We start from the raw sequence: 22,273 nt of genomic DNA on the forward strand, positions 1-22,273 counted from the left end.
ATGCAAAACCTCAAAATATGAAAGATAAACATGTAACACAAATACAACATAAAATTACAATGACTCAAACTACTAATGCAAACCTCATGAAATTATCAAGTGCAGATGATTTCATTGTTGTGGGATGTGGTTGCTCACAAATCCAGCAGCATAACAATGAGGTAGATAGTAGATGTGGAAATGAGGAGAGGGCTCTCCTTTTATAGAAAAATGGATGGCTAAGATTGAATGCAAGATGGATGGCTAGGATCTCTCAGGATCAATGAGGTGTCCATGAGGTGGAGGCCAAGTAGACTCCATGTGGATTAGGGTTTTGACCATGCAAAGGGGGCAAGATGCTCACACATGTGTGAGAAACCTTTGATGGTGACATGTCAATGACAAGTGTAAGAGGTGTGTATGATCATGTTTCCTCACACATGTGTGAGACACCTTTGAAAGTGACATGATCAATGAGGTGTGAGAAGCATAGCTTCTCACACATGTGTGAGACAACTTGATTCTCATGCAAGAGGACAAGTGTGCAAGAGGAATGCAAGATATGAGGGATGAGAAAAGTGTGAACATCTCTCACACATGTGTGAGGATTCCTCACACATGTGTGAGAACACACTTAGGATTAAGAGGTGATTAGCTAGGATGATTATGCAAAGCAAGCATGATTAAGGAAGTGGGTAGGTTTAGAAAGGTGGGTTAGGTAGGCTAGTGAGGTTAGGTGAGGGTTAAAGGTAGGAGCCATGTGCTCAAATAGGATTAAATGTAATATTTAATTCTTAGGGGGCTTAGGAGGGAATTAATTAAGTAAATGAGATACTTAATTAAAGTGAAAGGGGTTAGATGCAAGTGAGAATTGGTTAAGATTTAAATAAACCTTAGTTTATTTAAATCAAAGAAAGGGGAATATAATTAAATAAATGTAAATTTATTTAATTAAATGACAAGGTAATTAAATAAATAAAAAATATTTATCTAATTGGTCAAAAAATTGGTTTTGGACAAATTTAGGTGTCTACAGGTCCAAAAATATTGCTGTGACCTCTTACAAACTTTCTGTAAAAACTAGCTAGTCCATGAAAAGATCTTACCTCTATTGCACTCCTTAGAGTAGGTCTTTCAAGGATAGCCTTCACTATATTTGAGTCCATTTTTAGACCTTTTGTCAAGACTAAAAATCTCAAGTACACCAACTCCTTTATAAAACTACACTTCTTTAGGTTTATCAACAACTTTTCTTCCCTCAACTTATCAAACACCTTGTGAATATAGATCAAATGCTCCTATGTCTTACTAAAGATCAAAATATCATCTATGTAAACAATTAAAAACTTACCTAGAAACTCCTTTAGTACCTCATTCATGAGCTACATCAAAGAGCTTAGTGCATTGGTTAACCCAAAAGGCATGACTAACCACTCATATAATCCTTTTGTCTTGAAAGAAGTCTTCCACTTATCACCTTCTCTGATATGAATCTGATGGTACCCACTCTTCAGATCTATCTTTGTGAAATACTCAGCTCCACTCAAACAGTCCATAATATCACCCATCCTTGGCAATGGAAATCTATACTTTATTATGATCTTGTTGACAACGTGAAAATTTTTGCACATCCTACATTCTCCATTCTTCTTTGGTGCTAATAATGTTGGTACAACACATGGACTCAGACTCTCTCAAATCAATCACTTCTGCAACAACTCATGAACTTTCTTGTTCAACTCTTTACTTTCTATTGGTGTAATTTTATGCACTACCTTGTTTGGAAAACTAGCTCTTGGAACCAAATCCATTTAGTGATTGATCTTCCTAATTTGGGGGAATCTATCAGGCATATTATCTGATACAATATTAGAAAAATCTCCCAACATATCTACAACTTCTATAGGTACCTCCTCTAATTCTTCTTTACTATATTTTAGAATTATAGCAAAACACATATGTTCACACTTCATACCTTTGATAAACTATTTTCCATCAACAAAACATATTCTGGTAGCACTATGTACCTTTTTTTTTTTTTTTTTTTTCCTTTAATGACTTCAACTTATGTTTTTTTGTTCATTGTGTATATCATTCCTTCCATACTACCACAACCTACCCATCAACATATGACATATGTACATAGGCATGATATCACATAGTACCTCATCCTTGTAGTTTCCAATCTTGAACTTCACAAAGAACTGTTCATTGACCATGACCTTGTGGTCATCTTGCACCCAAAAATACAGTATGAATGTGGGTGTTTCTATCTCTTTAGCTTCAAATTGGTGACCATCATTTCTGACACCAAATTTTCAATGCTTCCACCATCAATGATCACATCACAATACTTATCTTCACATTTGCACCTTGTCTAAAACAAGATCCTTCTTTGATCAGGTTCATTCTCACCATTTAGCAGGACTCTTCTATTAACTAGGAATTCTCCTCTTTTAGCATCTTTAGAATGTGAGGATCTAGCATCTTCATCAACATGTGCAACTCTAGCCTAGCCTTCTATTCTTTGATCTGTCCTTTCCTTGTGCTAGGTTCATTCAAATGCTCTATGTCCTTCTTCTCTATAATGAAAAAATTTCCCACAGAAGCCTCCTTTTCTAGATCCTTGTCCTCTGCCTCTTCATCTTTGATCTTTATTATTTTGATCATGGAAATGATTGGAATTTTTTCCCCTTTGGTTTTGATTGCTACTTCCAACCTTATCCTTGTTCTTTTGATCATCATTATGACCTCCATAAGATCATCCACCAGATCTTCCATCATGACCTCTTCCTCTATTCTTGTTGTCAAACTTCTTGCTTAGTTTTTCTTCAACTCTTAGGAAAAATTGGTATACCTCCTCAATATTTTTCATTCAAATTAGAATCAACTCATCTTGAATTCTTGGCCTTAACCCAATAAGATAACATGCCACTTTCTCCTTATCAACTTCTACATGGCTAGTTGTAATGAGAACTTGGTAGAACTCTTTTGTATGCTCTTGAATAAATTTTTCTGCTTGCTTCAACCTTTGTATTTTCTTCAATAGATCAAGCTCATAATTCATAGAAATGAATTTTTACTTCAATTTAGCTACCATCCATTCATATTTGGTGATTTTTTCCTTTCCATTTCTATTTCACTCTAACTGAACCTCCTGCCACCAAATCTTTGCATGTCCCTCTAGTTTTTCCTTTGCAAACTTGACCCTATCAAGATCTTTAATATCTTCATACTCAAAGTACTCTTCCTATTCATTAGTCCAATCAATCAGCTCCTCTAGGTTAATATTTTTCAAAAATGTAGGAACCTCAAACTTAGGTCTTTTTCTAATCTTGGAGATAACCCTAAAAATTCTCTCTTCCTCTAGGTTTAGAACTGCCTCTTCTTTAGAATTTTCTTCTACTTTATCCTCTTCCTCACTTTCATCTCTTACATAAAGATTTATTACTCTACACTTTTTTTCTACCAAATGCTTGCATTTGTCTTTGGAGGTCTCTAAAACCCTCATGTGTAACACCTACAACTCTTCCACCATGCTTTCTTTGTAGAGGCATTTTTTCCCTTTCACTTAAACCCTAGTGCAAGTTGTCTCACAATGAGTGATCTATCTACATGCTCAACCCAAACCATAGTCCTAGTGCAAACTACCTCACAGTCGGTGATCTTTCCACAAACTTAAGAACTCTAGCTTTGATACCACTTGATGAAGGGTGCTCCCCTTAATACCAATCTCATAGAAGAAACAAGAAATAACAACAAATGTGAGAATAAAATATGGACTTCTTGTTTGTGCTACAAATGTGGTATTATAGAATTCACAAGTACAATATGCTAATCCACATGGGCACCTTCATTAAAATAATCTACAAGATAAGCTGTGAACTATCGCCTAGAGCTCTTCTAGACAATGTTTGGGCCTTTCTTAAATAGGCAATTTTATGTCACCCAGGAAGGTTCTAGACAATGAAACTTAATACCTAGGGTTGAAAAATCCCTAACAATACATATAGAGTCAGTGAAATACATCTTTGACAATTATTTTAGATATTTGGGTAGCCCAACTTTGGAAGGTCATAACTCTTGTACTATTGCTTTGATTGGCTATTATAACCACCTTTTGAAAATTCCATCTCTTGATCTTCTAGCTTGGAATTGTGCTAGTGCCCTTTTGTTAAGTTTTTGGACCTTATCCAAAAAATCTAAGGTCTCCAACAATCAGCCTAAAGATTTTTTTGCAAATTTTTCCACTAAAAATCCTTAATAACTTCTTCAATACTTAAGTTTGAGCAATGGGATTTTTATGGTAGGCTTATAACTCTAAAATGAACCTTCATATAGAAAATAAGAACATTCTAATCTCGTATGACAAACTTACTAAAATAGCAAGTTCCCATGAATAGTAACCACCTTGTTTACTAGTCCTTATTAAAATAGAAAAGATTGAAAATAAAATATTTTTGGGTGATGCAAGATTGTTCTTACACCTAGGATGCTCCTGCATCAGACATAGTTTATTGATTAGCTACTTAAGGCTGCAAAGGGTGGATACACTAATTAAGTCTAGAAGAACAAGTAAAAATACTTTACTCTGTCAAGCTTGATTGAGTGGATAGTGGGTGATGAGAAAATTTAGTGAAAGCCAAGCAAAAAATTAGTTAGAGCTAAGAAAAGTGATGATTTAGTGTATGCCAAGTGAACTTAGTGTAAGCCGAATAAAATTTAGTTGATACCAAGCACTAGTAAACTTTAGTACTTTCTAAGTTAACTAGTAGAAGATGAGTGCAAGAACAAGATGGAAGTTGAGTGACAACATATTGATGTCAAGTGCTAGTATTCATGTTAAATCATAGATTTGATGAATCTGAGCTAACTATTTTGTTCTTGAATTGTGTGAAGCATGTGGAAGATAACTATGATGAGCTATTGGCATAGAATTCAAGGTAAACCACTTTGAGGTGAATTCAAGGAAGATTGAAGAATAAGTTTCTACAAAAACCAAATAGAAAAGTGGGTAGATTCATTGTATCCTACCTAATCCTACTGAACCCTCAAATGGAAGATTGTGGTGAAACAAAAAATGTAGTGAAACAAAAAATGATCTTAAATCTCTATTTATAGAGATATCTTATCAGAAGCAAAGGTTTTTATGTACAAAAAACTATGAAATATGAGGAGTCTAGGGTATTGCTTCATTCAGTGGCCAAACAGAAGAGACTGTAATTGGCATGAAAAGAAAGAAGGCTTCAGAGTATGAATGCTTGAAGGGTGAATAAGCTATTAGAGTTGAAGTGTTCGAAAGCCAAGTGGAATGGAGGACTGAAATAGAGATCTATAATCTAAATGTGAGTCGTAATTTTTTATCACATCAAGCCTTACTGTTGCTTTCTAATCATTATATTAGTCTAGGGTAAATTCTTAGGATTAAGGGTAACCTAGAAATCATTTGTAAATCCTTTAATTGGGTGACATTCCAAGTGAATGATCTAAAGTCCTCTAATAAGGCTCACTCCTAATAGGGTGATTGAAATCCTCTAACTAGGTCACATTTAACAACGCATCTTGTAACCTTAAATAGGGTAAGCCTTTCACAGGACATCACTTCAAAAGAGTGAAAATTAGTAGAATGTTATTGGTGGTTTTTCCCAAATCATATTTCTATGTAAAATCCATGTGTCAAATGCATTATTGAATCTATTATGTTTCATGCTTACATTTTTGCAAAAATGTTTTGACCTAGGAAAGTAATCTACACTAGTACAAAAATAGAAATATGTGACTAAAAAAACCACTAAAATTTTTATATATGTGACTAAACTTAGTCACGTGACTAATAGTAGTTAATATCTAGTCATTTATAACATTACTTAATTTACTACTAAGAAATTTTAGTCATCTATTTGATCACTAATATTGATCATTGATTTAGTGGTATATTTAGTAGTATATAAAGTGGTATATTAAGTAGTATATTTAGTAATTGATTTAGTAGTATATTTAATCAAGTTGATAGTCACATATTTAGTAGTATATGTAGTAGCATATTTAATCATATATTTTGTCCCATATTTAGTACATTTAGTCACATGTTTAGTGGTATATTTAGTAGCATGTCTAGTAGTATTTTTGATCAAATATTTAGTAATATTTTTAATAGTGTATTTGGTCATAATAGGGCACAATGGAATCGAACCACCATCCATTTGCTTGTAAAGTAGTTGCTCTTCCATTGAGCTAGCACCATTTAAAGAATGATCATCACGTCTAGGTTGAAGTTTAGGCTGAATGTTTGTAATAAGTGTAAGTCTATTTTTTTATAACTAAGCTAGACATTATCCCTATTTTTAATTTTTAATTTTTATTCAGAGAAAGAAATTGTGATATATATGGTCTAAATTTTTGGTAAAAGTGGAAGTTCTCTATTTTAAGTTTCTCCTTAGATTGTTGTGTATTAATTGTAGTTATTATTGTGAATTTTACTTTGCTTACTTTCTCTTCACTAGGTGAACTATAACTCCACACATCTTTCTTTTCTTTGCTTACTTTGCGTTGAGCATTGGTCACATCAATCATTGAGATGGAGCTCATGTATTACATCTTCCTCAAAGGCCTCTTTACACATGTCAAAGGTTAAATTTCCATTACTGAACTAGTTATCCATTGGAGAAGTTTGTAAAAAATGTTGAAAAGGATATTCAAGAGATACCAAAGGTCAAATAGAGATCCCAACTATTAGGTCTTTGTAAGGTTACTCTTTACATCATCATCAATAGATGTATGACACCATCTTGTTGAGTTTCCCCTGCTTTAACACAAACATCTGTAAGGGGCCCATTCTCATATTTCTTAGGAGGTGAACCCAAAACTTAATTTAGCCTCTTATAGTTGTCTAAGAAAACTACAAATAAGGGATTTAGCCTTTGAAAAATAGCCATAGCCATACCCATCCCCATACCCTAAGTACCCAAGTATCCCTGTCCCAAACAAATAATAATACAATCTAAACAAAATTTAGGTTCAAAATATCAACCAAATGCATATGTGCATATTAATACATGATTCACCTGTTATCACTATACACAATAGATTGAAGCTTATTCTAAGAAGAATTAATCTGGGTAACCTACAAAATTGACAACAATTCCTTGAATATATGATCTAGTGTACACAAACTTAAAGAACTTAATGCACTCAAAATAGGGAAATTATTTTTCTCTGTGGCATTTGATTACCTAATTAATCATAAACATACAATTATCCCAATGAAATGCAAAGTAACTTTGTATGTAGCTATCTAGCTCATCTATAATAAGTTAAGATAGAGATTTAATTTCCTCTTTAGGGTACATATCAGAGAGATATGAAGTGATGTTGTCTTGGCTCCTATTAGAATTTCTCTTATCTCCCCTCAAGTACTCTTCAACAAGTTTGGAAAGGTGTGAATAACCATTAGGTACAAGCTTTAAGAGTAAAAGAATAAGATCTTAGACAAGGTAAAACAACTTGAGAGAAGGATGTAGATTAAAAACTTGAGAATCCAAGATGTGTGAAATTGAACTCACCTACATATTCCCCAAATGGCACAAGATTCTTAACAAGGCCACCTTCTATCCGCTCTATTAGTGGCACCAACTTATCATATTGATGAGGCCTCTTAGAGGTTCAATGTATATAAAGTTATTTTAGTATTCTTTGTGCTACTATAAATAGCCCAAGAGTTGCTACAAGAATATGCATATTTTCTAGAACAAGTTTCTCAAGCCATGTAAGAGTATTAAAAAACAAAGAAAACTAGAAATGATTATGTCATTCCAATTTACCAGATTTCTTTGTTCAAACCGATATTTCACAAACTCCTATAGAAAAAATACTGATTAAGTTTTAACCAAGTAGAGTATATGAAAATATAATACAGATGTTTGCATGCAAATTCAGCCCTCTATATACAATCTACAAATTTTAATGAATCGACCAATATAGATAAATATGAACAATAAAGACTACAAGAGTAGTTCTACAATATATTGTGGGTTGAATCAATTTTAAGCAAAAGAAACTTACTGGAATCAAGTGATAATGATTTGGAGTATTAATTTCACAAAAGTTCTTGTAATGAGTCAAGGAAGGGCTTGAATTCATATATTTAAGCCAAATATTAATCAAAAGAAGTGTAGGAAAAAGCTAAGCATTTTAAGATGAGTTTAGAAGAGGGACAACCTTGTAGAAGGTTGTAGTCAAAGAGGGATTGTAGTCAATTTCCAAAAGGTGAGAACCCCTGGATCAAAATAGTTAAATATAAACCAAAAACAAGTAACTAAAAAACCAATACCAAAAATATATTGAGAATACACAATTTGTAAAAATACCAATTACTAATCAAAATAAAATTCTAGCAACTGAAGACAGAGGCCACAAATTACCTGCACATTGAGATGTTGTTTGGAATTTTTTTTAATTTGTTTCCTTAAATATTTAAATATTTGAGCCTTTTTAGAATTCCTATGGAGTCTGGTAATGAGAGCAACATATTACCACTCAAATCCAAAGACTCCAGGTTTTAGAGAGCTACAATTGAATCAGAAATAACCTGTATTTTTCATAGACAAATGAATTAGATCCATAACTAATTCATTGAAGTATTATGCATGCATTTAATCTTATCTAAACCAAAATATAAAAATTCTTGAAAAATATTAATTAAATATGAGTCCAACTAATCAAAACTCCAAAAAATGGTAAACCCCATCAGTATCCCTACTTCGAAAGGGGGTATCCATCGTAACTCATTGATCCACAAATTGATAAATGAAAACAACTTGGGCAATTAGTTTGTGAAAAAATATATAAAAATTTAAATGGATCGAATGATTGTGCATGGACTCCATCCAAAGCTTGCACATCAATTTTTTAAATGAAAAATGTACTTATAATCCATAAAATGAAACACTACCCAATTTTTTAAAGACTATTTGCAAATAATTCAAGAGTGCTATAACATGATAAAACCAGATAACTTGCAAAAACTTTAGGCAAGTAATTGAAAAGAAACCAAAAATGAATGAAATGCTAAGAACACTGCAACATGACCATGCTGATTATAGAGAATGTGCAAAGTGCAAAATCCAAATTAGGCAACAAAACTCACTTGCAATATCCTAAAGGTAGGTTCAAACTCATTAACAGTATGCTGAGAGAACCTGTTTTTAATCTATTTTTTTATATCGGAAGGCTACATTAGATCTAGATCAAGCTTCTTGTGAACCTAACATTTACATATCATATGGTTTTGATTTTTCTGTATGCTTTTGACCTAAAGTTGAAAACTCCATTAGATATATTTAAAAGATCTAGTTATTCAAAAATCCACTTTATATTTTCATCACGTCTAATGAAACATGGAAGGATGATAATGATAGTATCTTTAGTTTCACATGTGAGATCATGGAATAAAGAAAACAACAAGCATTAAGATACAATTAAGGGCTTATAACACTCTCATGTAGATGTGGGTATTGTAGAATTAAATTGAGATGTCTCACTGGAGTCAAAATGTTGTTACTTTAGATTGAACATACAACATAACTAGTATCCTGCAAAAAAAAATTAAAGCATTTTCCTTTCTAAAATGTTGAGCAAAAATACTGCAACTTTCCAATAGAAAATGGCAGCTTACCTCAAGTTTATTGTTGGCGAGTTTTAATGAAATAAGTGCGGTGATCTTACCGAAAGCCTTAGGAAAAAGCTTCAGTTCCTGACCACACAAGTCAATTTATTCAATGTGTTTCCCCACAACTTCATGCTATACTTTGACAACCTCCTCATTAACCTCATTATCATTATTGGTAATAGTACCACCCATCTTTTTAGATGTTTCAACAGGCTGTGATGTTCCTGACCCACTTTCAGCCAATCTATATATATTCACAAGCCACTCCTTTGCCTGTGATAGTAATTCTTCATAAGGTACATGCATCTCATAGAGAGTTACTAGATCTTTTTAATCCTATTTCTCCTTCTCAGTAGCATCTTTATCCTCTTTTTCCTTTCTAAGACAACAATAAACCATATAAATAAACCCTTAAAAATGTAATATCAACCATAATCTAGAAAATTCTGAACCCTGATCTAACAAATATTGAGCTAAAAGGTCTCAAAATAACTCATTAAGGATAGAATACTACCAACTTAAAGTTATTTTTTTAAGGAAGCCCTTAAAAACCTAAGTATTATCTGTAAGTATAGATGCCTAGTTATTGTCAACTAGACTCCTACACTTTACAAATACTTGATCCTTCTCAAACATAAAATGAACTCTGGAGCTTTTGGTGATTTTTTTAAAAAAAAGGCAAGAATACCAATGCCCACAAGTGATCAACAACATTAGTATTTTAATAAAAAAAACAATGGTAATGGCTAAGGCCGAAAGAACTAAGTTCTAAGAACTAGTTAACTATTAAATATTTAGAACATGACTACATGTTGATGTCTATGAGGGTTTCTATAGATTGAAACAAGTAATTAATCTTAGACCTTTTCTCATGTTCATGTATCTTGTGTTTCTCTGCAAAATATTATTAAAGATGAATTTCTTCTTTGTTGGATTAGGTAAAGCTTCATGTGAAAGTCTCATATGGTTGTCCAGTAAGAAAAGTATTGGCAGAAGAAGGAAGTTTGTACAAGGCCACAAAGCTTATCATTGGAAAAAGTAAGCAAAATACCTTAAGGTATGATAAGTTTTTGCTGATGTCTTTGACAATTGGGGGATTCACCCTTATATGCAATAAATTTAGTTAAAGAAGTTTCTAATTTGCCTCATCTTCGATATCTTAGATCCTCCATGTCACTTGCTACCTACTATGCAAGCACCATTGCTTTAGAATCAATGGTACCATGGTAGGTTTCTACAAGGGCCCTCAATTAAAATAAAAGCACAATCAAAATACATAATAAGCTGATAGAAAAGGGTATTGATCCTAATGACAATACAAAACTAGGCCATAAAATAGGTTGAAGCTAAGTCAGAGAACAAGCAACCAAAATAAGATCCAGGATGAAGAAGGGACAACTAGATTAATATTTAATACAAAAAAACTATGGCAGGGATGAACCACCACCACCACTTTGGGACAAACTAAACAGAGGAACTAATTTAGTCAAATAGATTTTGCCTTAGATGTCAGAGAGCCATAATTAGCTAGTCAAGGAATGTAACAGCATGAATAATTTCATAATAATGAACTAGATAATGGAGAATATGATTTTCCATGTGCATGAGAGTAAGAGCATTGACAACCATAAGGATATCCTTGGAGTGGGTAACCAAGAGATACCATAGAATATATTATAAATTTAAGCAAAATGATTGCAAATCCATTAGCTTTTGACAAATATTGAAAACTTCTCATATAGCACACTGACATTAGCCTTGGAAAAAAAATCTTGTAGAACCACATGTGTCAAAGAAGAAGATATTTTTTCTTTCCATAATTTTAAAAGAGAAAATTTTCAGAGTAGGAAATTAGGTACCTAGATTTTCTCTTTACCATCAGAGAATTTTTCACTAAAACATTGGAAGAAGTCCTAGATTATTCACTATGTATCCTCCCAAAATATTCAACCCCATTAGGCTAGAGAACATCTTTCACTATACATGAACATGGATTGGAGTAGTTAATCATTTTCAACTAATGATTGGAGATTGCATTCTAGACTAAGGGATCATACGGTTTTGAACCTTTCCTCATGTGGGCTACTAGGAGTGGGCTAAGCTAAGTCCATGATACATGAATACTAGAAATACTAATTAATCATTGCATTGTGATCGATAATGGTATAATTTAAAGAAACTTTGAGAGGGTAACTAGTAGAAATTTTCTCATATGAATATTTTGTTGGAATCATTTGCTATTGTACCAAAAGCTCGAATCATCAATGCTTGATATGAACACCAAATTTAGCCCAACCCATAGGAGATGGTTAAGCAATGTCAAGAATCCCCAAGGAGGTGCTAACCTCCAAGTCAACAATCTCCTCCTCAACATCGACTGAACCTTTAACACCCACTAAAGGGAGACTTGAACCTATAACTTAAGTCTTTGATACCAAATGTTGGAATCATTTGCCATTGCACCATAAGCTCAAACTGTTAGTGCTTGAAATAGACACCAGATTTAACTTGATACACATGAGACAATTAAGCCATGTTATGGACCGCAAGGAGGCGATGACCACCAAGTCAACATATTGCTCTTGGAAGTGCCACAAGGTCAACTTTAAATCTGTGCATATCAATGAAAAAGTTTATTATTCTTTAAATTAAGGTCCTCAAAAATATTTTTAAAACACTCATATATGATGTTATTCTTGTATAATTTTTGGTTTATTGTGAAATCATCATCTTTGTATTGAAATGAACCTATCAAAAAAGGTAACACAAGTCCAATATAAATGTTAAAAGACCTGTAAAATTTGATGCCAACTATGAGGAAACCAATCTATGCCAATTTTATGGTAGATCAGACATATATAACTTTTGTTTGTTATGAAATGTTTAACATCTAAATTTTGAAGGAAAGGAATATTGTATCTATTATCCTTTCAATAAATAAGTAGTTTTTTCATAATAAGATAAATCATTCAATTCTTGTTAGGTATATAATCTTTACATTTGAATTTTTTGTGATAAGGAAAATTGTATTGAATATCCATTTGTATGAAATATAGTAAGCACAAAATTTGTACTGATCATTCTAAGTTCTAATTGATTTCTAAGCATGCATGAGTTCAAAACACATGAAATAGAAAGATTTTTTGATTTTCAGCACTTGTATATACATTAGCATGATAATATAGTGCCTAAGATGGCATGTCATTTGCTTCTCATCACATTCCTTTATGTTGTAGGCTACAACTGGAAATCCCCTTTTGCAGAAGGATCTAGTTTCTCCTCCTACTAATCAATTTAGTGTTGTTATTGAGAAAATTGAATGATTGTATAAGGTAACCTATACTGTTGCTCTTTGGTGCATCTCATTTAATAGTGAACTTCCTTTTTTTAATATATGGAAAGTGGAAAATCTCTTTCAAGGAGGTAACTACAAGATGACTAGCCCTTATTTTTTAGTTTATATTATTTGTATTGAGGAAGGGGATGATTTTATTATTGACAAATGAAATTAGATAGAGATCTTGTTTCATGTATTTTTTGGGAGTACAGTAGATTATAATATTATATGAGATACTTTATCTCTTTCTTTATTCAACCATGAAGCATTAGTGTTTTGTTTCTCAGCTAAAGAATCTTGTCATTATGTGACAGAGGGTATAGGTTTTCATGGTAAGATATTTATTATAAATGCAATGATATGATGCTTCCTATCTAGGTTTTAGTGAAAATCAAGTATATTTATCATTTGTAATTTTGTAGGGAGATGAGAGTAGCAAGGAAGAACAACTCGATAAGGGTCTAGATGATGACTAGTATGATATAAAGGACTCATATGAAGAGGAAGAACAACTCAAATAGGATATATGCATCCATCAACATAATTGATAGAGGAAATTTTTCAAATGATGAGGTTACAATGACACTACTTGACATGTATGCAAAATGTGGAAGCATTGACAAGGCACATTAACTATTTAAGAGAATGCCCCAAAGAAATGTGCTCTTGTGGACTCAAATGATCCCCATATATGCATAAAATGAAGTAGTCAAAAAATATTTTGAAAATTTGATGAAAATTTTATTGGCAGGTGTAAAATTAGAAGCTTCAACCTTTACTAGCATCCTCCTTGCCTATCTCAAAGTGGGAGCTTTGGAACATAGTATGGGCATTCCAATGTGCATGCAGCCATGCAAGATTAATGGATGAGGGATGTACATAGCTGTAGCAAAAAATTTAAAAAAAAAAAAAGTAACTGCAAAGCATACAATCAGTTGTAATAGTTTGATAGTTGTAATGATATGATAAACATAGAGATGCATGGGCAGCACTATACCGTTCAATAGAAAGAAACTCTAAGCCTATTAATCTTTTTCCATGTTGTAAGAGGACATATGGATATTTTGTTCAAATTATAAATATAATATTAGTTAGTTTGATACTTGATATTGCACCATCGTCCATTTTCCCATAGATCAAAAATACATGGACAGTTGGACCTAACCAAAAAATCTTAATATCAAGCACTAATTTCATTTTTCAGCTCAAAGGTACACTTTGAAATTGATTTGTTTGACCATGAATAACTGATTGTATTCTACATTACCTATAAGTAAAATACTTTCCTTGATTCAAACATTTATAAAAAAACAAGGTGCAAAATGATCTTCATTTTTGTACCAAACTCCATAACTATTATTGAATGTTGAACTATCACACATTTGAAGTGGAAACTGCCATATGCAACTAGTCTAAGAATGTGTAGGTCATTTTTAGTATTAAAAATATAAGGTATAAGGTAGACCTAAGACCAACCATAAATAGATGGTGGATGAAGGTTGATCTTTTCTGTGATATAACTATTCCAGCACAAAAGAAATCATTCTTCTTTCTTAATTTATTTTTCTATCATCTGGTGATGAAAAATACAAATTTAGTTCCAATCACATTAGTCAATGACATTACACTGATCTATTGTGAAGGATTGAACATATCTACTAAGAAAATTAACAAGTAAATGAACTTCCAAATTTCACTAAAAGAATGCTATAATAGAAGGTGCATACTATTTGGAATGGAAAGAATACTACAAACACAGTAGCCACATTAAGAAAATGGTAATGATTAACTAGAAATACCTCTAAATATCTAAATCCCCAAGTGAATGATCAATGTTAAGTAAGTGTAGGCTTTGAGGACCATCCCTTGTACTCAAAGAGACTAGTAGATGTATACACATGTCAAGAAACTTTCTAACTTGAGAGAAATACTTCCACATGTGACAACCTAACAAAAAAATTGAAACGTTAACTTAGGAAAGTAGCTCATCATTAATTTTGTTAATAATGAGACTAAAGAAAAGTGTAATGTCACCAACTTACCAATCCACAAAAATGCATGAAGACAGATTCAATGTTTTAACTAGTTAAACCTTCTTGGTTTTGTGATAAAATTTCAGAACTCAAAATTGTATTGTGCAACTAATTGAATTGAAAGAAAAGGTTCACTTATATGGAAATCATTTGGTCACATATTTTTGCAAGTGATTATCTTTATTTACTAATATCATGTCTAAATTGTATTTGTGTACAGTTAAGTAGTCCCAACAAGTACAATGTAAGCATTATTAGGCCACCCTTAGGGATATCATGCAACAACTAGTCTAGAAATTTGATCTCTCATAAATTAAAATAAAATGATGAATGTAATCAATGGTCTATGACTTATGCAATTTTAGTGAAGTTCAAATATTGAATCTAATATTGAGGCTTCATAAAGGTACTTATCATTTTTTATGCTAAATGGAGGAATGGGGTTGTCTTAGTAGAAAAGCTTGTGCACCAAATCAATGAAGAATAATCTATCACACATAAAAATAACCATTGGCATATTATGTGCCCTATTATTTTAAGCCATGTAGAAATGAAATTTGATTGTAATTATAAAATAGCTAGTTTCATGTTTTACACCTTAGATTTTGTTATTCTGTTCTAATGTAGGGGGGCTGTAACCATCAATAAATAACCATGATGAAGCCTATTCTTAGAAATTGGGCATTTCTATAGCAAAAGAAAATGGAAGAAAATCTCAAGGTCTTTAAAGATTCTAGGATGATTGTCAACACTATTAAAAAATGGCCATGCAAGTCCACCATTCTAACCTATGAAGTCAGGGATATTTGTTCTCTTATAAATCAATTTTATGATTATCACATTGACCTACAACATGTTTGTGGAAATTAAAACAAAGAAGTTGATAAGCTACCTAATATCGGTGATACACTCAATCCTAGATCTTTGACAACTCTAGAAAAACATTACTGAATAACTCTCTTCTTTTGCCTTCTGTCAGAGTGTATTCTACATCAATTTCTACTTGTCAACCCTTTTTATTTTCTTTTCTCTATATTATGGCTGCTACACTTGGTGATGTATGGCTTTTCTCCTCAGGTTTTTGGCACTATTTTGAGCCTTCTTGGCATTGTAATTTTGTAGTTGTATTCAATAAAACTATTATTTTTATGCAATTTTTTTGTATCATACTTATTGAATGACAAGTTAATGATGAAAAATGGTTGTACATAGTAGAAAATTTATGGAAATCATCATATTGTGCAATCATTAAACTATTGTCACATGAGGCTTTACAGTCATTATCATATAGAATAGAGAAAGTGGACCATTTATCACATTTTTGCAACATTTTTGGGTTTCTTAGGCAAACACTATAGATATTAAAATATCTGAAGAAAGAAAGTACTTGGGTTGAAAACTAAGATCATGTCTACATGCAACTGCCTAGCTAATTTTGGCTAGCAGTCACTCCTCAATTCTTCAAGCAAAAATTTGTGGGTCTTGTGACCCCATAATTTTTTTTTTTTCTTTTTCTTATGTTAAGCAGTCACCTTGATGTCGTCCCTCAAATAAAGGCAATAGAAGATGTTTATAAGAAAATCCTGAAGCTATTACATCTTTCTTTACAACTTTATGGTTGCATTTATTTTTAGAAAAACTTTCTTAATCCCATTTATCATATTGCCTTACTAGTCACCACTATCACTAATAGGAAAGTTCACCTATCACAACAAATGAGGAGACACTCACTCATAAATTCTAATACTTAAAATATGGCGCAAGAAGTTTTCCCATACTATGGTGTGATAATGGGCACTATAAACATACTCTTTGGATCTCAAGGAGAAATCTAAAAGAATTGTTAAATCATAGATAAACATTATAGCAATTTTTTTTGAATTAATGATTATGATTGTGTCTTTTACAACTTAATGATTTTTTTATTTAAAAAATCAACAAGATAGACAGTGATGGTGTGACTTATGTATCCAAAATATCAAGCAAAATTTAAAATGAGGAATAACCTAAATTAGTTCTGCATCGACATGCTTAGAAGCATCATGGTTCCATTGAAGCCTAGAAAGAATAAGAATGAGGCACCTCTATATATCTACCACATCATATGTATATTTGTATCTATTCCAAGTAATGCTGCCCCCTTCCCTGATATGCCCAGTCTATATGAAAATTAAATACAATTGATGCAGAAGTAGTAAGCGAGGGTGAAAAAATTACCTTCCTTTCAGGAGCAAAAGGAAAAAAAATTTAAAACACATTTTCCCTATAGCATGAGACTATATCTATGGGCTTTTCCCCCCATGAAAAATTCTTCTATGTTTTGACTATATTTTGTATGCTTATCATAGTGATTGTTCATAGTATATACATTTTCCCCTTGCATTGATTGTTAGTAAATTGAATCTATGTCAATTACATTTTTTTGCCCCTTCGTTTGGTGGTATATTTGCAGAGATGTTGTAAATTGAAGGATAACTGTACAAACCCCTATTTAGGGTATCTAGTGATAGATAAGATATAGTTCACTTTCTATTTTAAGTGAAATAAATCTCCAAATAGATTAGATTGCTGGGGTAGCATGTATATTATTATTTCATGATACTTGTAGGAAATCAAGACAATTTTTTGACATGTAAGTTTCGCAAATAAGAAATGGTTGTCCTAAAAAGTAAATTTATGACTCACATAGAATATACAATCTGGTGTAGAGGGCATAAGTTTTTATTCCACTATTGGATTTGATCGAAGGTTGGATATGTTTCAGATAGACACATTTTCTAAAAACTCACCGAAGTGGTTGAAGAAATAATTTTTCATTAAAAAGATACAAACAACTGAGTATAGCCCTATGGAATAATATAGTAAGTTCTTGTTTTGATAGACTAAGATTGCATTTAGGATTTGTCTATTTCCTTGGAGTGTGAAGGTGTCTTGAAATCCATAAGAGGAGTGTGAAGAGGATTTTTTGATGCATGTGTAATGTCACTAATAAGGATAAAGACTTGAAGAATACATTTGTTTGCAGAGATTGAAAATTTGAAGCAAACTGGCATATTAAGACAGCAAGGTAACTTGGTTTGTTTTATTTGTATAATAATGTATAGTGATTCAAAACTAAGAGTGGGTGTGGGAAGTAAATCCAAAATTCGAGGTTGGGTCAATAGTGTAAAGTTCATAGAATTGGACAATGTGAGTGAGCATAAGATTAAGATTAATATTTTTAGGTGAAATTTGATAAGCATTTTGGATGTGATCACTAATAGGGAAGTGTGATTTGGGAAGGATCCTAGTTGAATTAATAAGATTGGTTTATGCTAAATCGATACAGGTAGAATGAATGTATGATTCTTAGGGTCACAAGGACAATGAATGGAGCTATGAGAATAGAATATTACAATCACCCAAATGAAAATGAATCAGAAAATGAAGCAGTTAGTGTGGGTTAAGTGAGGAATGAGACCTTTAATGGTGCATGAGACTTTTGGGCCATGAGACTCTACATCATATGTCTTAATCTTATCTAGCCTTAATTGAAACATGTGATACAACTATGGTTGAATGTCAACCTTTTACTGTGGGAATCTACAACATGACTTTGCAACATGAATTGATAATTGTCATTTTTTTGATGGAGGGATTTGAATAATTATACTATTATTTGTGTCTTATAACTATGATTCAGTATACTATAAGAAGTTGTAGGAATTATGTCACTAGAAAGACCAATTATTTTTGAGGTCTTTGGCTAATTTGTAATATGTATTATCTCTTCCTTCTTATTTGGCACTTCATGCAAGATGTTCTTGCATTCTAAGACTGACATCACATTTATTTCATGGAGCAAATCTCAATGTAGGACATAGTTTATTACATATATAGATATTAAAATTTAGTTATATATGTATTTGTTTTCTTCTTCCTAGCTCAAATTTTAATGAACACATCCACAGACACACATGGTTTGAAAACATATTTTTATTTGGTTACAAGATGTAGAGGGTCTTTCCACCTATATAATGGGACATGAGGCTGTTGGCTAAGCATGTTTGATATTTTGGAAACTTTAATGGATTTATCACCTCATATTTTGGGATACTTAAAAGTTATACATGATCTACAGGGTTGTTGAAAGTGTAGGTGAGACTATTACTAAAGTTAAATTGGGGATCATGTAACTCCTTGATACTAGGTAGAATGTAGAGAATGCAAGTTTTGAAAGTCAGGGAAGACAAATCTATGTGGTATAAGTAAGATCTATCACTGGTGTTTGGGTTATGCTGAATGCCATGAAAATTCATTTCTCAATAAATGTTCAATTGATCTATCACTTCGTGGGAACATCAATATTCAACCAATACACTATTGTACATGTTCTATCTTCATTAGGACAAATGGAAAAAAGAAAATTAAATTGTACTAGATAATACAAAGGAGAAAGTAGTAACAATTATATATGTCAAGAATCAACATTACATAGAAGAAACAACTGTTATGAAAATAATAGAAAATTGTAGTAGGGGCAACAAACAAGACCTAATCAATATGAAATTTGCTTCTTTTGAAAAAGCCATGGAAATTTCAAGCCATGACAACAAGATCAAAGATAATGAAGCTCAAAACATGAACTGCAAGTGTTGGGGCTCACATTGAAGGTGATAGTTAAGATAACAAAAGAGTAATCAAGGACACCATGCATGATGAATAAGATTTGAGAAGGTACATATTTAGAATATGAGGCCTCAATTCATGACTATTATAGTAAAGGTATAGAAAATGATATATTATTGATGACACAAAGATATTCAAAATATAGCCAATAAGCCATAGATGAAAATGATAGTCTAAACATATAGAAGCTAGTGAACATGCCTAATCAACAAGTCCTCAATTTTGTCATTATTTAAGAAAGAAATATATGATATAGCATTTAGAATCAGTCAAACTGTCACATTTGTAGTGATACACTGATGACAAAATGCAAAAAATAGTGGTGTACTTGAAGAACACAGATACTTTATGGCCAAGCATGTCTGACACTCATATAGACTTGGGGCTCAAAACATGATGCCGAGGTAGTGGTTCAAAGCCATAGTTAATAAGTATGGAATGTAGTGGAAGAATATGAGAAAAAAAATATAGTTATAAAGAAAAATAGAGCCAAACTATGAATAAAGGTACATTGGTATAAATACTAACTGCAATGTTTTAGTCAAGGCCACTGATAAAAGTCAATGCATCTCACAAAACCAAAGATTATAAAGATTATGTGAGTGAGAAAACCTCCTTCAAGGTCAGTGGAAAGGGCATTGATAAAGTGAATGCATATCAAACAAACAAAGGGAATTGTGAGGTTTTAGGATTCAAGATTTCCACTTGAAAATCTTACCTTTAGATTGTAACCTTGTTTAATGTGTTTCCTTTTCATGAATGATATTGGTACCTTTACAGATAGAAAATTTGATATAAAACATCAATCTTACCCCTTGGAGAATAACAAAGACCTTGAGAAAAAGAAAACACTTACATTTTGAACAAATATCTTTGCACTAGGAAAAAAGAATGGAAAATCAAAGGAGGACAAGATAAATGATTAAACTTATTTTTCTAATGTAGGATGTTGTAAAATTAAGTGATGGAGTCTTTCTTAAGCTATTTTCTCTTTTCAAACAAAAAGAAATCTAAAAACCACAAAATTGTTGATTAACCCTCCAAATTCCCCTCCAACATCCAATCACAATGCTTTACAATAAAAAGCCCTAAGATTTCCTCTAGAGGCAAACGTGACCATGGTCATTTTTGCACTAGAAGGGACTTTTCTATGACACCATATATTAAAATTAAAGCCCTCTTATGTTTGATGTATTTTTTTAGAATAATCCTTGACACCATAGATTGAAATGAAAACCCTCTTATATTTGAGGATTTTTTTGAAATAATAACTATTTGTGTAGAGTTAATAATAAGTTTTTATTGCAACATCTTTGCCCTAAGAAATACTCATCTACTAAAAAAATTCTAGTGCTATATGTACAAAGAAATAAAGAGATTAAAACAAGTTGAATTAGTTGGGTATGAAAATAGATAATGCCTGTCATCGGTATATAGATGTGAGCATAGTTGGTCTAAGAATTTCTTCACTTGCTACCAACTTATGTCATTTTCTTGAATCCTTGCCAAATAGATAAAACCTATGATGGGTAATGAGCCTCAATACTTCTGGACTAATAGTTTATTTGCCTCCTACACTTGATACTTGTGTATGCAATCTTGCTGCAACGTCAAAAACTTCAACATTTGGAGCTCTTTTGACTTCCCTATAATTTTTTTTCATTCTTTCTAAAAGCTAGTAGGATTTTGATCCCTTTTCAGATGTGGAAGAAGGCCTAAGAGATCAATTAGACGGGTGTATTTTCTTAAAAGGGGAAAATAAAGATTGAATAGATCATAATTCTAACATATCAATATATTTTATATTCTATATAACAAAAAATAGGAAAAGAATGGGGAATATAATGTTAGATAATTTAAAATGACTAATTCTTTCTTTCTTTTTAAGGTTTGAGTAGGTTATTGTGAAGATAAAAATAAAATTTAAGATTCAAAATAGTGAAGTAATATAGATTACTTACTAATTATTTATTATCTATCTATTTATATTTAAATACTTAAGTCTGATGTATACTTATTATGTTTAATTGGAACAATGTTGACAAGACTCAATTTTCGATGGGGTTCTCCCATCAACTTGATCACTTGTTTGATCTTGATAGGGTAGTCTGATGCCCTTTCTCTATTTGTTCTTGTTTCTCTTTCAACTTGAATAAATTTTCACCCCTCCTTTATTTTATACTTATTATGTTTTAATTATTTAAAATAATCATATATGCTATAGTTAATTAACACTTGTATTATCATATGTATGTAGTTTATCTCTATTTGAAGAAGATAACTTAACATATGAAATCTAAAACTTGGTGATGAAGAATCAAAGTATAAATAGGAAATTGAACATGGATGGAGTGATGGTTGTATTAAATGTTCTCTTTAGTGAAGGATGTTGTCGTTAAGGATACTAGTGATGATCAAACAATTGTATTAGTGATATGGGAAGATTTCTATTGAATTCAATTTATTGGTGAACCTATTGCGAACTTAGAAGGGATAATCTTGTTGTATGTCTCCATATATCATTTTGGAATTTAAAAAAAAAAGGTGATTGTGATATGATCATGCCTCTAATAAATTGATTGAAATTGA

This window comes from Cupressus sempervirens, chromosome 1, assembly GCF_028749045.1.
Source record: "Cupressus sempervirens isolate cs-2001-9-10 chromosome 1, ASM2874904v1, whole genome shotgun sequence".
Lineage (NCBI taxonomy): Eukaryota > Viridiplantae > Streptophyta > Pinopsida > Cupressales > Cupressaceae > Cupressus > Cupressus sempervirens.